Source organism: Agelaius tricolor, unplaced genomic scaffold (assembly GCF_023055355.1).
Source record: "Agelaius tricolor isolate 1412-34295 unplaced genomic scaffold, bAgeTri1.0.p SCAF_26, whole genome shotgun sequence".
Taxonomy (NCBI): domain Eukaryota; kingdom Metazoa; phylum Chordata; class Aves; order Passeriformes; family Icteridae; genus Agelaius; species Agelaius tricolor.
In genome coordinates this window covers 6,232,019-6,247,591 of record NW_027269286.1, presented here as the reverse complement: position 1 = coordinate 6,247,591, position 15,573 = coordinate 6,232,019, and the positions used below count along the sequence as shown (strand labels likewise).

Here is a 15,573-nt window from a genome sequence, read left to right as displayed (position 1 = left end):
AGAATGGAAACAAAGCTCCCACCATCAGTGTCAATGGAGAACTACTCACATACTGATAGACTAGGATACCTTTAGAATTTGAATGTGATAGCATCACATTTGTGCAAGTTTAATGCCATTATCAAAATAACAAGTTGGACCAAAATTATTGCTAAGTCCTGACACATCCAATTATGCTGAAACTTAAGTATCACCATGATAACATGAAGGCATGAGAAGAGGCCTTTCATGAAATTATCTTTAAATAGATGCAGTAGATATGCACGGCCTAAAATCCTCAGAGGGAAATATTACTGAAAAAAGAGAATGTTGTCAATTTCTGTGATGATGATATCAGAGAAACACAAACTTTAAAACTGTCAAACTGCTGAGATTTCAGCACTCAGATTACAGAGGAAATGACTGACCACCAAGAGTCTGTTACATCAACATTATTTTAATTACTCTTTGTGCAGACTCTCCTCTCATGTAAAATCATGAGTATGGTACTTGGTCCAAAGTATATGTATGATGGAAGGAAAAAAATCTTTATGGCTCAGAGGCCATTTCCTATACTGACTTACACTTTCAATCCTACTTTAAAGGCCATCAGTAAGACAGCAGTAGATTTATTCAGTAAATTGTGATTCCTTTGTTGTAACAACTAACCTGTTAAGAACTTTTAGTTGGTCTACATAACATCAAAATAACCCTTAGGAAAAGGACTGGTCAAACCCAAGAACTCAGATGTGTGTTAGCACAATTCAAAAGTTACAACCAAGCTGTGTAACATTGTCATGCAACTGCATGAGCAGAAATCATTTATTTCTGCATGTGAAGCACCATCTGCAAGTAATAAACTTCTCTATCTTATTCTGGCATCCAGAAACATGACTAATGGCCTTTCACACAAAAGATACACAGCTGGAGAGGGTGCCAAGATAAACCTGGAGTACTTGTGTTTATTGTACAAAGTCTTACACAATTGTTAAGAGTTCCCAGGAACTCGGCCTCTCCTGAAGTCTGTGTCTTCTCCCTACACACACACACCCCCCAACCACAACATCTATTCTAACATGCTGTAACAAATAGGTTTAGTATAATCCAAAACCTGTTAATATGCCCCAGATCTCCAGGTGAGATGTTAGAACAGAACCAGCAGGATTGCTCAACAGAGCATCTGGGGGAAAAGCGCTGTCCTATGCACTGCCATCCTTCCAAGCAACAGCAATGCTAATTAAGCACATGGTTAGAGTCAGAAGGTACCCCATAATTTGCAAGGCATACAACAGGTGACTATATCAACCAGGAATGCCAGCATGCCCTTCAAGGGTACATCAACTCACAACAGCATAAATCAAAATGAGTCCTAAGAGGTTAAGATGCCACAAGTTGGTAACAGTGTTGGATAGCGTCAATCTATCTACGAGCACCACAACATTTCCAAGAAATTCAGCAGACACCTCTCAAGGAGGCTGCCCTGCAGTAACAGGTCCTCTGTTAAAGCCATACAGAATTCGTTTATGTCTTCCCCACAGAGCACTCAATGATTCTTGTGGGTCACTTCCTACTTGGAATGTTCTACAATTCCATGAAATTAAGAGTGGTATTAATGAATCCTCTTGAATTCTTAGATGAATGTAAGACCTTTTTATGAAAAATCTTTTTACAGATGGCCTCAGGACTAAAAAGCACCTTCTAAAAACAGAAATCATTAGTTCATGCTCTTCAGCATTTGAAACTACCTCTAAAGCATAAGGTTTTAAATGTATTTTCTCCTCCAGTGGGACTTTTGGTCTTAATCTTATACACCATTATGGTTGTAACTGAGAAATACTTCAAGTCCACCATATCTGAAGTTTAGAAAGCATGGAAAAATTAGGTTGTAGGTCATGTTATTTCAGTACCATCTAGCGGACATGACTCCCAAGCCCTAGCCCACTTTATTTCAAGTTTCACTGAACTAGCACTCAGGTACTAAGCCACGGGAGTGGCAAAGCCACCTCTTGCCTAGTAAATCTAGCATTGTTTTATAAAACAGGAAAATCCCTTCTAAAAACCACATTTACAGAGCAAGGCTTACACAAACTCATTTAAAACCTTCCTCTTTAAACAAGTTCGTAACATACCTGTTTTTCAATACTACAACAGCTACCATGAGCAAGCAAATCCAGCAACCTAATTTCTGTGAACTCCAGTTTAAGACTGAGTACTAAAACCACCAAAAACTTCAAATAGTTTAGAAATTCACACTGCTTACATAAGCTAGCTCTTTAACTTGTAATGCACATCAGTGACCACCAAAACCACATTAATACTTTATTTAAAAATGAAAGAATTAACTGACTTAATGCCTTTTTAATCAGTCTGTGCTCAGCATTTAAACCTTACCGCCCTTACTGGTCAAGAGCATTCAGGTCGAGTCAAAAAATCAGCACATAGGAGTAACAAAAGATGGCAAAAAAAGCTTTGATAGCCCTATGTAGTGACAGAGACACACCACTGCTGCAGAGGGTGATCACTGCTCCTTGTGGGGACAAATCCCTTTGATTATACATTAGTGCTGAATCATCAAAAACAAGATAATTGCAGTATAATAACACTGCTTTGAAAAGCTGGGGGAAAGTTATTTTAAAGCCCATGGTACTTAATTATTAGAGGCTGGGTTTGATAGTCTTTAAAATCAAATGGAAGAAATATATGAATTCCCAAAGCTGTTTACAAAAATTATATTCCACACCAACTTGCTCTAGCTGTAGAAACAGACATAGCTATGGATCTGTTTATATACAGACATATAATCCCATTTCCACAGACAAAATAGATCCAGCACTCCAATTTATTTTTACAAGCTGCAGGAGCTTGGAGTTGACACAAATTCATTTTTTTAATTTACTAAGCACTTAAAAAGATACCAAAAAGTAATGGGTTTGGAGCTGAAGAAAACAATATCCTCTCTCACTAAGTGACCTCACTTTAAAAGTAATCATCTGCATCTTTAACCCAACCTCCTTATGACCACTGGAATTGCTTCCCCAGAATACTCAGAGAACTCATTATCTTAATGTGTTTTTTTGAAAGCAGTCATGTTAGCTGCTTTAGTTTGAGCTTCTTTGGGGTTTAGCTTTCATTTTAAAGGTCAGTACAAATGCCTAGTGCCATGAAGCAGTTCTTTAATAAGATATCTGTATTTAATTGACCACTTCTATATACAAGAGCACAATGTTTATAAAAAAAACCACTAAAAATACATACCTCGTTCCCATATCTGTAAGAATGTTTTCATTTAGCAAAAGGCTAACAAACTCACAGGTGAAGCTGTCACTAACAGCACAGTAAAAAAAAAACAACATATAAACATTCAAATATTTAACAAAAAAATAATCTTTCTATTGTCTTCAGATGAAGAAGACACTATTACAAACATAGCCAAAAAAAGGTCAGTGTGCTAAGACAACAACTAGGCAACAAGGGCAGAGGGCTTATTAAAAAATGGTGGTCTTCACTAACAAAGCTTCACGCCATTCACAGGTACAAATTATTCCTTTCTAAACCACCTCAAATTGGGAGGAAAAAACCCCAACAGAGTACAGTCCCCAGTCTCTGAAGGTAATTGTTTTTGTCATGTTAAGAAGAGATATTGTATCACATATTACACCATACTTTATACTACAGGTCCCAAAATTCTACCTTAGGGGGATTTCTCTGCCATAGCAAAATCCTTGAATGACAGACTATGCTTAAGACAGAATTTTGAGGGAACAATCTTTAACTTTAGGTGCAAATGAGGAATTGACATTCATTTGGGGTGTAAATAAAATCCCTTGCCTTATAAAATAAATTAGTTATGTTTGTACTGAAACACCATCCAATGGTCTCATGTCATAAGCAAAGTCTCCTTCTTGGCATAGAGAGAAAAAGGAGAAAATAATTACATCCTGCATTTTATACAGACTAAGCTGAAGTTTAGGTTTGAGGGAGTAGGTGGAAACAGCATTTACATCACATTACAGTCACTGTAATTTTAGGTTGAAAGGTAAATTCCTACATTTTGATACAGGGTGAGGCTTTATTGATATTAATGTACTTTGTAAATTAAATAATGGATCACATTAAAAACAATTTATTTTCCAGGCTTATCTAACCTGCATGGATTCTCCAAATTGTGGAAGTAGTAAATAAACCTCTTAATTGTGTCAGAAATTAATGAGCAAACACAGGAGCAAAGAAGGGGGAATAAATATAGGGCTTTAGCAGTTCTATAGTATTTTTTTTAGGTAGTGCAGTAAAAAAATCCTTCAGGCAACAAGAATACCTGCCTCACAGAGAGCCAGTTACTACATGATTTATTCCAGTGAAGTCCACATAAAAACAAAGTTCCAAAAAGTAACAAGTTGAGAATAAGTGAATGCTGCGGGTCAATCAAACTGATGAGATTTTTCACTAAACCAAAGGATTACACAATGTGGTTCTCAAACATCTCCAATATAATTCTGTATTCTGTACTAAGAACCAAACAGGAACAGCTAGTCAAGCCCATAACATCTTGCATGTACTTTGGTGTTTACAGAACAGCAGAAAGGAGAATTTCTTTAGGAAAAATGTACTCCAATTCAAAAAAGCAGGCCAGATTTTGAAACAGCAGGCGCTTTAGGAGGGACACAAAACAGATGGCAGTTCAGGGTGACAAAATGTGGCAATACAAACCATTCACTGCATAAGAGCAATGGCAAGCGAGGATCCGAGACTTATCTCATCCATTCATATGTGGTGCTAAAGCCTGGAGAAAAAATGCTGAACTGGCAAATTTGTATAGAATGAGCAAGGAGCACAGATAGCCTTTGTATCATTATTACACTGTCATCAGAATTACAGTTTTTTAAAAGTCTTTGAAGGAGGCAGAAAATTAATCTGAAACAGTAACTTGAGTTCAACTACAAGCAGGAATTTGGGTGTTAATGTTGCCTGGAGAGACAAGCAAAATGCCCTGTAGCTTCAGTACTGCCACTGGAAGCACTGGTTTGACTGCTAGCACAGGAGATACAGTCAGATCTTCCAAGTAGCATATCTTTTTGGAGAATGATGTGAAGACTGACATGGGAAGAGAAGCTTTTATTCTCTGAACAAATGTAGCATTACTGTTCATTGTTTTCAAGCTGCTTAATTAAAAAACCCAACAGTTCTGAGCTAGTTAAAAAGGAAGTATCAAAGATTAGTGTACTCATTGAAAAGGGATAAATGGGAGAAATCTCCAGAACAGATGCAAGCATAGGGAATAGCTAAAAATTTATTATAAAATTTAGCAGTAATACAAGGGAACAGATACTGGCTTTTGATGAATAGCACATTCTTGTTTTTATCACCACTCTTAATTTATTAGGAAAGAAACTAATGTAAGTTATTTCTTTGAATATCCTTAGTCCTATGTTCTTCTCAATTTTTTGACCTGTTCCTAATTTCAAGCAGCTGCAAGTGTTGCAGATATAAAAGGTCTTAAAAAGCTATAGAAGAATAAATGTACAAGTCCATAAGCCCTTCTAACTTGTCCCTGCTTTCTTCCCCTTAAAAAAAGCTGCAGCATCAACTCAGGTTTCAGACACCACTATGTGATAAACACAACTAGTGCCTGAGGCACAATAAAGCTTCAATTCAGCACTTATACTCTATTATACACCAGAGAACCTAACCACACAAGCTATAAATCTATGAGTCCAGACTTTTCTATCATTACCTATAGGGGGGAAAAAAGACTTAACTGCTTCAAGTGATTTTCTGTCAAGTCTACTGCCTGTTAAGGAAGAGCTCCTACATTAGCTAGCTGCTTGTAAGTCCAGTTCCTGTGCTGTTCCAGTATCCAACTAAGCTTCAATTTCAATGTAATCCTGAAATCACCCAGGAATATTCCATCTGTACATAGCAGCTGTGCTGATGTCAGCTGTTCTTCATTTACTCTTACACACTTCCATCTGATTTCATCTCTCCATTGTTTATATATGCACACAAAGATTTTGCAAATCAATTTTTCATGCTTTCTCATCTAATACAAAGTGCTACCAGAGACCAGGAAACCATTTTTAGTTCAAAAAAATGGTTCAAATTTTACTATTCTGAAAAGTTCTAAACACATCAGCAGTAGGTATGTGGAAATTCCTCTGAAACATTCAAATGGATAAGGACGCTTTAATGTGAGCTCTAAAGTAATTCCATCCAATGATGAAACTTCAGTTTAAGTCAGGACAAAGTTATAGTTTGGGAAAATCTATATAAATCACATTTCTATCTTTGAAGGCCAATTATGATCTCGTTAAATCAATTTATAACCATACAAGTTGTTATTTATTTAAAAGTTATTTTCTTCAGAATGACAGGAGATATCTTAACCTGAATCTGGCAAGAGGAGGTCAGATACTGGTATGGTTACAATTGTTGAAGTAGTTACCCAGAAGAAAACCACCAAAAGCCACATACCTCCTTAACTGTGCAACCTCCTACAACCCTCTCTCAAGATATTTTATCTTGCCCCCATGAAAGTGACACCCATCTGTGCAAGGTACAATTTCTTCACTTACTGTTTTTTAACACCAGGCTAAAACCTACGCATTTTCCTGTCCTCCACTTTTTCAGTACATGGAAAAAACAAGAAATGTCACTTTCTACTAGGGAGAAAGCAAAGCCACTCATGTGAGAGCAACCAAGGGAACAAAACAATACAATACAGAACAGTTCAGGAGAACAGTAAACTTATATTCTTAAAAAAAAATTAGCAAGTGATCAGGGAAGTGTCACTGTCATCAGCAAAAGAATCACAGACTTAATATTGTCTTTAAACTGACAACCCAAGTTAAATAGTAAAACAGCAATTCCTGCAACAACCCACCAACTCACCTCACGTTGCTGACATCAACTTACGGACCTGTCCTAGGAGCCGTGCAGTCGTCAATTCTTCTCAAAGTCCATGCAACAAACAAAACTGGAATGGTTCAACCATTAGTCACCACTGCTTGCAAAAAATGCCTTTTTCCAGCTGTCAGTTAAAAACACTTTTTCTAAATTTACCCCTAAATCGCATTCATTCTTTCGAGACTCAAGGATGCTTTCATGTCTGATAAACCAAGGTATAAGCCTACTTTCCTCAATTAAAGAAAGATCTGAAAAATATTTTTGACACTGTTACCTGCTCAAATCCCCACATCCTGCAAACTGGACTTAAAGAAATCCAACTTAAATAACACCATTGCTGAAGGAACAAGTCTGGCTTACAGAAATCACATTAAATTGTTCATGTTTTGTTACCCACCTCCTCAGTATAAAGCAAGGGAATACAAACCCCCCAGAACCTATGCTCTTTAGTCCACTTTCTTGTTTATAAAATCAAAATAATTTTCTGGCTTACAAAAATAACATTTTTTGATACATCTCCCTTCCTGAAACTAAACTGACAAAGCATCTCTCACACAAATGACAAGTTTAGCTCTGGCTGAAGTAGCAACATCAGCAAGAATTTCCCCCAAATTTCCTGATCTTCGCAGGGTATTTCCTCAAAGCATCCTGTAATAGAGAGTGAGCTGCAGCATAAGCCACAAAGGGTGGACATAAGGTGAAAAGAAGAAAGCAAAACTTTCAAGTTAAACAAGACAGCTCCTCTGGGACAGGCAAAACAGTGTCAAAAGCCAGGATTTTATTAACTGGCTATGAAACAATTATGAGGGGCTGGTATCTGGTCAAGAAGACATAAAGGATCACGTGAAGTGAGTTAGGTAGCTCAAATACTCAAAAGAAATCTTTAAGAGAATAGAAAGAGGAAAAACAGGCCTGTTTTTTGAAATTCTGTTAGAACCAGGCATTAAAAACCTCTGAAATCATAAAGTGTTTTTCCACATTTCCTGGCATTCCAGAGTTTGTCAGAGGAGTCACTCGATACATACACTTATGGCAAGTACAATATAAACAAGAAGAAAATTGTTTCAGGTATCTTTATTATTTAGTAACACAAAGGCATGAGTTATTGTTCTAAGGATGTATCAAGAACCCAAGATTCCAACTGTAAAACTCAGAGCATGAGAAACATGCTAACACTACGGTGATAAGACAAATATCAAAATACTGACTGTAGAATTCCAACAGGCTTTTTAGTTTAGTTTTTTCTTTTGTTTTGGTGGTTTTGTTTCCTAATTGTGATGGGGAGGAGTAAAGCCATTTTAAAAACTGAGACAGTAACATAAACAGGTCTCAGTGCCTGTTTCATAAGTATTTGACAGTCCTAAATTTACCTACTACAGAACAAAATGACCAAAAACTGTGGCTGAGGCAAGTATAAGTAAACCTATTAAGGCACAAAGGATATCAGACCTCAAATGGACTAGAAATTTGAAAAACAGGTATTTTCAACTAAAAGCACTGCTGGCACAAAACTCTAGTCACAGTCTAGTTAGAATTCATTTCTGAGACCCACAGATCTTCAGCTATTAATGTCTAGATTACTTCTGTCCAGTATACAATTCATGTCTACATCTGTAGCAACTGCTCGATTTTAAGTTCATCACATACATATTTCCACATATTATAATAGGATTGAATTTGATACATTAAACTGATTTTTTTTTAAACTTCAAAGTTAACAAGTGTTACTGTGCTTGCATAGTTTAACACAGGCATGTGACTATCAGTTCTCTAAAAATACCGGGTTATAAATTCAGCACTTTACTCAATAACCACAGAAGCACCAAGATAAACAAGTTTGATAATCACAGCAAAATAAGATATTAAAAAGCCATCCAACAGAAAGCCAATTTCAGAAAGTCCAGTGAAAATGGCCCACTACATAAGTATGTACTTAAACAGCACCATCTGAACAATTATTTTTAGAATGTACTAGGACTGCAGTGCATTCCAGAATAGTAAGAAGTGACAACTGCCGTGAAGCAGTAGCCTCAGGGCTATGTTAAAACTATTGAATAATTTAAATAAGCTGGTGAATTTAACAAAAGATCTAGGCATTAGTTAAAAAATAATGTTTTGTGGCAACTGATTTAAGAAATTAATTGGATTCAAGTATAAGCATCTGGCTAGTTTACTTCAACTGCCAGAAGCAGAAAACAGAAAAACGTAAGTGCTCTTCACCTACTGCCAGAGGGGTCTGGTACACCCTCCTGCCTCCTATTCTCACACTCAGCTTCAGAACAAAACTTTCCCCTTTCCTAATCTGAACATTAGAACTAAGCCCCATTCTTCAGAACTAATTTCCTATAGTGAGAACAACACAAGTGCACAGGCATGTGTGTGCTGTTCGCTACTGCCAAACAGAAGGTTTTTATTTGAGATCTTAGAAGACATTTAATTAAGTTTGACTACAGAATCCCTTAGGGGGAACGATTAAAAGCTTTCTGCTTTCTAACAAACAACTTCTCACTCTTAAAGAAAAATCTAAGATTTTCCCTTTTATAGCTCTCAACAGTTCCAACACACTTTTTTGTGACACAAAGCCACAGGAAACCTCAAAAGATACACTACTTCCCATATTGCCCATTGTGACATTTTGGCTCAAATTTATTTTTTAAGTAAACCCAGCAAGGTAGAAGTCTAAATACCATTTTCACAAGAACCTTTATTATTTCTAATGATTTTAATGTAAGTAGAAAAGGCTTTACAAATATAACAGTCTGAACCACAGCAGAACCCTGTTTCACAGATTCACATGGCATCTCCTATGCAAGAGACAGCAAGACCCGACCACATTTTTAGACCTGCACACTCTTAATCTTGGATTTATTGACTTGATCTTAAGATAGGAAGATGCCAGGTTTAGGTTTTATAAAGGATATCTATATGACATTGTAACAAGAGGACCATGGGAGGCCAAACACATTTCCTAAAGCACAATGCATTACAAGTAATTTTCTGCCTAGGCCTCCATTTCTAGGGTGGTTCTGTGTGATGGAAAAAGGAGCCATTTCTTTCCCAATCCCATATTTTTGCCAGGAGATCCTGCTTAGGGAAGGCCAAGATCCAAACCCAGTCATCTTCCAGCAACATAAGATCTTCTGCTGAAGGCTTGTGATGCAGTATTAAGGTTAGAAGGTGTCCTGAAGCAATTTGGAGGGAATGAAGAGGGAGAGAGAGTCACAAGATGCATCAAAGTAATAATGCATGTAACATAGTTCCAAATGACTTCAACTCAGCACGAAAGAGGAACTGGTAAAATCTCCTTAGAATTTCATTGCCAGTTTTCAAGTGATTTCTTTTGCTAAAAATCGAAAAGGAATTTAGAATAAACTTCCCATGCCAGCAATGACATAGCTGGAAAAAGAAAGGTCTGACTGTGGGCTACCGATGTTTGCAAGGAAGAGGCTGTTGCTCTGCACAGCATGAAGCGAGAAAGGCAGAATTTACCTGAGCTGATTCGCTTTCTCTGGGCCTGAGGGATTGCTGATCATGTGGGCTAGCAGCACATCCCTTTAATCAGAGTATTTCAGTCTATTTCCTTCACATGGACAAAAGAACAGGACTTTACAAACCCAGCAGCCACAGGCTCCTCTAAAGGAAGAAACGTATTTATGTGTTTAGAACGGGGAAACTTTTTCAGTGCTGGCAATCACGTCAGATTTCAAACCCATTTGATGATCTCTGCCTTACTGCACATTCAAACCTAGCAGGAGTGTAAAGAGACAGGGAGGAGATGAAAACTGTGTGGCTATGGACCATACACAATCACTGGCCTTATCTTGGCTCCAGCCACCAGTTTCTGCTCTTGACTTAGCTTGCCGTCTAGAGAAGGGTCACACCAAGAATGTCATTAGTGCTTCACAGAACTGAAGTACAAATATGACCCATGGACAGGAAGCTTACACAGAGGCATTCTTTCCAAGTGCCCAGAACATTTTTCTCCTCTCTCTCTCCCCAACACTTTTTCTTTACAATGTTCACACTCTTTCCCTCTCTCAGCTTAGAGGTAGAAGACAACATCAACAAAAAAAAATGCATAGAGAAACAGCATAAAGTCATCCTTCACACCTCAGCGGATGGCAGTTCAAAGGGGCCCTACCTACCTGCAACCCTGTCGTTTGCTTCAAGAACTGTTTGCCCAAGGAAAAAGAGACGAGCAAATCCTGGAAGCAGATCCTTCCCCAAAGGAAGTTTCTTTCTGAGTCTGCAACCTGGAGCTTTTGCTTGAGACTCTGAGCGGATTCTTTCTTCAAACTCTCACACTGGTTCTTTACTTTTGTGGGCAGCTGGAAAAAGAATGAAGCCGTAGGCTGAGGCAGGGACTCCATACTTCCAGGGTAGGGAGGCAGAAAGACTGGAGGGGAAGGAAAAGTGCTAGTTGGTAACTTCTTGAATAATGATCTGTATTCCCTCATTTTCTGCCACACAGAGACATACACATAGTCACTGCAATAGGGGAGGATGACAAGAGATGAGTACTAGTACATGCAGTTTTTTTCATGCTCTGATGCCAAAAAAAACCAACCCCAAAGTGTTGAACTGTGAACTTTCAAGACTATTAAGACATCTAGCAACAGATGAGATCAATCATAAGATGTTTTGTCCAGAAAGTTCTCTCAGTTTGTTACAAGTAGATGTAGGTGGGGGGGAGGGGGAAATTTAAGTGCTCATTTCTTGGAAAAATAATCCAAATCTCTCCTCTGTTCACTTTTTCTCGAGTGAATTAAAAATGGCATCTATTGCAATGCAGTGAACATCTCCCCATAATCTCTTTTAAGAAGAAATGGTCATACTTACCTGAATGTTTCCCTCACCAATGACTTCCTAACACCTCTCCCAACTCCTCTGGTAAAAGCCTTAGTCCAATCTCAGGTCTTCTACTTTATTTGCCAAAATCAGACTGATTGAACACTAGTAGTATCTTAATGCTGTTGTGACAACCTTTGATCTAGCCTAGGCAGATTATGATTGCTGTGGAAGATAAGAACCTACTCAAATTCCCACATCCTATTTCTGGATTTCTAAAATAATCCTCTTTTTATTCCCGAAAAAACAAATGCCCTAGGAGTTGTGAATTACGAACAACAAACAAAAGTAATGTGTAAGAGAACTGAAATTTTCTTCTTCACAAATCCTGAAAGCTGGTTAAGACTCCTGTGAAATTTTATAAGTAGCATGGAGCCCACATACAACAAAACAGAACCAGAAGTCACTGGACTTCCAACAGCTACAGGGATAGCTGCTCACATATGCATTTACTGGTTATTATCCACTGCAGTACCTTCTGCACAACAGCAGTGGCAGGCATTTGCATGTGGGGCAGTCATTGTGCTGAGGCACACAAGGCACCATCACTTGACCAGGCAGGCACTTCTTTGCTCTTAAGACATCAGGTAGAGCATGATCCAACAGTTAACCAAGGAGGTACATTACTCATTATGTTTGAAGAATTTTGCTTAATTCATTTTGGGACAGTCGGTGGTGTTTCTTCATCCTCTCCTCTAGAGCACACACCTAAACAAAATAGCTTCATATGGTCAGATACCTCACATGTTCTTCAATTAAAAGCTTTCTGCTGCTCAAAAAAGCTTTCTTTCGTTCATTGTGCTCAAAGTAATGCAAGAAAATTGGGGTGGTGGGGGAAGGTTTTGTCATTAAAACCACAGCAATTTTGCAGTTAGAATAGCATACAGGAAACATTTTTGTTTTTTAAACTCGTGACAGATAAAGCCATCAAGGACAAACCCTGATACTCTAAAGTAATTAAAACAGAAAAATCAGCAAGTTCTTTCTAGAGAAACTGCTTGGGCATGCAGAAGGATACTCTGCTTCTTTGTTCCTGAATATGGTTACAGTATCTCAAGCCAAGGTAAGAGTTTGTAGTCTAAATAGAAAGAGTGGCTCACAAAAATAGGGTTCTTTTTTATTGTAATTTCATTACTTTTCATCAACTCAAGATCAAGATATGTTTCTATGCCTTTCAACTGGACAAAACATTGTCTCATTATTTCAGACCAACTTTCAAAGATTAGAGAGTGAGGCTCAGTCTTTCATCCCACATGCATGTTCTTGTTTCTTCCTATTCAGAAAGAGTAAGTGATGAACACAAATAGAAATGCACTTGGCCAAGAGATGTCTCCAGGCTGATGTTTGTACTCTCCTCTTCCAGTAAAGAAGACAGAAGAAAATGAAAGAAGATAAAATAACAATAAACATCATGTGTTCAATGGAAGTGTCGACTGCTCCGTATCTGCTGGCTAAGAACAACATTGTAAAAGGACAGTAGCAGTTGAAAGCATTATTTCTTCTTAAAGATTCCCTTGTGAAGAGAAGGTTCTTTTTAACCAGATAATTTGATAAGTTCATGAGATTCACGGCATTGCAAGTTGCTCTAATATTAGTTATCATTCAAAACTACAATGCCATACACAGCACTACAAGCTTCATTTCAGGTGATGCATTGCAGCTTACAAGCACTGCTGACTTTCTAAGTCAATATTCTTTTCCAGCAACAGAAGGTATCAAGATATTCAAAACAACAGAAGGTATCAGAGCAGATCAGCCCAGACAAAGCAGCATGACCCAGCTTATTGCAGGGTCCTTTCAAACAGGAATCTGTCTAGGCCCTCTGTAAGAAATAGTCCTTAACACAAAAGACCTTATTCAATGGAAAAAACTCCAGATCACCTCCAATACACTAAACAGTCTGACAACACCTATTGCAGCTTCAGGGGCGTAGGAGACAGGAGTACTTGGTCTTATTTGATTCGTGTCTCTTCTTCAGCAGAAGACACAAAGATCCAAAGTGAAATTTAAGGGGAAAATAAAAAGCATTCTGAGGATTTTGTCCATTGGTGTTCTCACAGAAAGAGCTGAACAGTTTCTGGAAGATCAATCTGAAATAAGCTGCTAGGAATGACTTGATGTTAAAGTCTTTTTCTTTCATCAAGATCATGGTATCTCTCCTTTTACAACCAAGGAAGAACTCTTATTTTTACCCTTTCATACAGAATTCTTCCCTTAAGCAGACTTTTCTTGAACTGTAAAGAATAAATGAGCTTGGTAATTTTTGTGTTCTAGCTATCAAAAACCCTAGTCTGATTGATTCTTACACAGAGATATGTATTTCAGGCTGAAACAATTAAATCTTTCTGCATTTTGAGATGAGAGATGTTAATGAATACTCCATTGCCCTTATGAAAATTCTAAAGAATGAAAAAGTCTAGAAAAGACCATCCAAAGTACCTGAATCCCTCTTACAGGAATTTTGGGAAAAGTTCTTTTGTTGCCTCATATCAATCACCAGAAGTGATTTGTACTACCTAGATGGGATGTTAGTCAGCTTAAGCAGCTGAATATCCAACAGCTCTTCTCAGTCACTGTACTGCAGTTTGTTGACAGGGCAGGCTCTGATGGGATCCTTTGGGCTGAAGCAGACAGAAATTATGGCTGTGATGACACAAGAAAAACACACTGGTGATCTACAGATAGAGATGAAGTCAGGAAAGCACCAACACTTCTGTTTGTGAGCATATGGAAGATGGTAATGAATCCTGTAATCAATACCCTCATCTTCTTTGGGCAAAGAGAGGAATCTCTGCAATGTGTTTCCATAGTGCCCTGACTGTTGATAAATATGCCTGGAGGAAAATTCCCTTTATTGCTTTCTTCCTTCTGTATAAGGCACATTCCACAGCCAATTCACAAGCCCCTGAGGAGTGGTCTCCATTTTTCTGCATCAGTGAGCAGAAGCTCAATAGCCAAGAAATTGAAAGTTTAAACAATTATGAGTAAATTGTACAGGATACCATCTGCAAAATAAGCAAAAAATTGAATCTCCGTATTTGGTTAATGGTACAGAATATAAGCAACAATATTTTTCATATTTCTAATACTGTAGCTCCAACAACTGTAGGATCCAAGTGAAAGAACACAGAAAACAGGACAAATTGCCATACCCAATTCAAGTTACCCGCAGTCAGGTCTAATACTTCTCAACCCTCAAACTGAAATTTTAAAGCATTATGCAATTATTTGAGATCTAAGGTGCAACTACCCCTGCAGAGCATTTGCAGCTCTTATAGTTGCAGTCTCCTGCTGCCATTAATTACACCTCTAGACATATGTGCAGGCTGCAAACCCACCATGGGATCTACACACCAGCATCCAGCTGAACTGTTATTCAAAATAAACATTAAAAGAACAACAAATTTTATTAAAACATAATTTTCCCAGAAACTAGCACCAACATGGCTCATGTATTAAGTATCAAAATGAGTGATATAAGCTGTTTAAATTCCAAGCTACTGAAACTACAAAAAAATAGTAGCTTTCCAAAACTTTCTGGTTTAGAGTGTTTGGGGGGGGGGCAGGGGGGAACAGGAGGAGGAGACTTGATTGGAGAGAAGGGCAGAAGTCATTGAACATTATAATAGCTACATCAGATAATGTTATTTAGTCCCAAGATGGATAGAAAAGGCAGCAAAAACCTTGGTCAAAGTGTTATTTTTAAGATTATCATGCACCCTGTCATTAAAAGATAAATATGCCAACAAACAGAACGGCAATAATCTTGACTTTCTAAATTCCAGGAGGTGTTTTAAAAGCATTTGGCCTCTCTCCAGAAATGTTTTGTGCTCAACTTCTTTAAAG

General features: G+C 37.8%; 1 protein-coding gene across 5 annotated transcripts in view; it reads right to left on the bottom strand.

Annotated features, from left to right (window-relative positions):
- The window catches only part of TSC22D1 (TSC22 domain family member 1), a 91,364-nt gene that overhangs the window by 42,127 nt on the left and 33,664 nt on the right, over positions 1 to 15,573 (bottom strand). For 2 of the 5 annotated variants that reach the window (XR_011682483.1, XR_011682484.1), the window contains 2 exons: positions 11,025 to 11,207; positions 7,939 to 10,061 (listed from right to left, as the gene is read on the bottom strand). The exons of 2 other annotated variants lie outside the window; for them this stretch is intronic. The gene's annotated coding sequence lies outside the window, so the exon portion shown is untranslated. Of the gene's footprint in view, positions 1 to 7,938; positions 10,062 to 11,024; positions 11,276 to 15,573 lie in introns of those variants that run through there. One more of the 5 variants, XR_011682482.1, reaches the window with a different exon arrangement.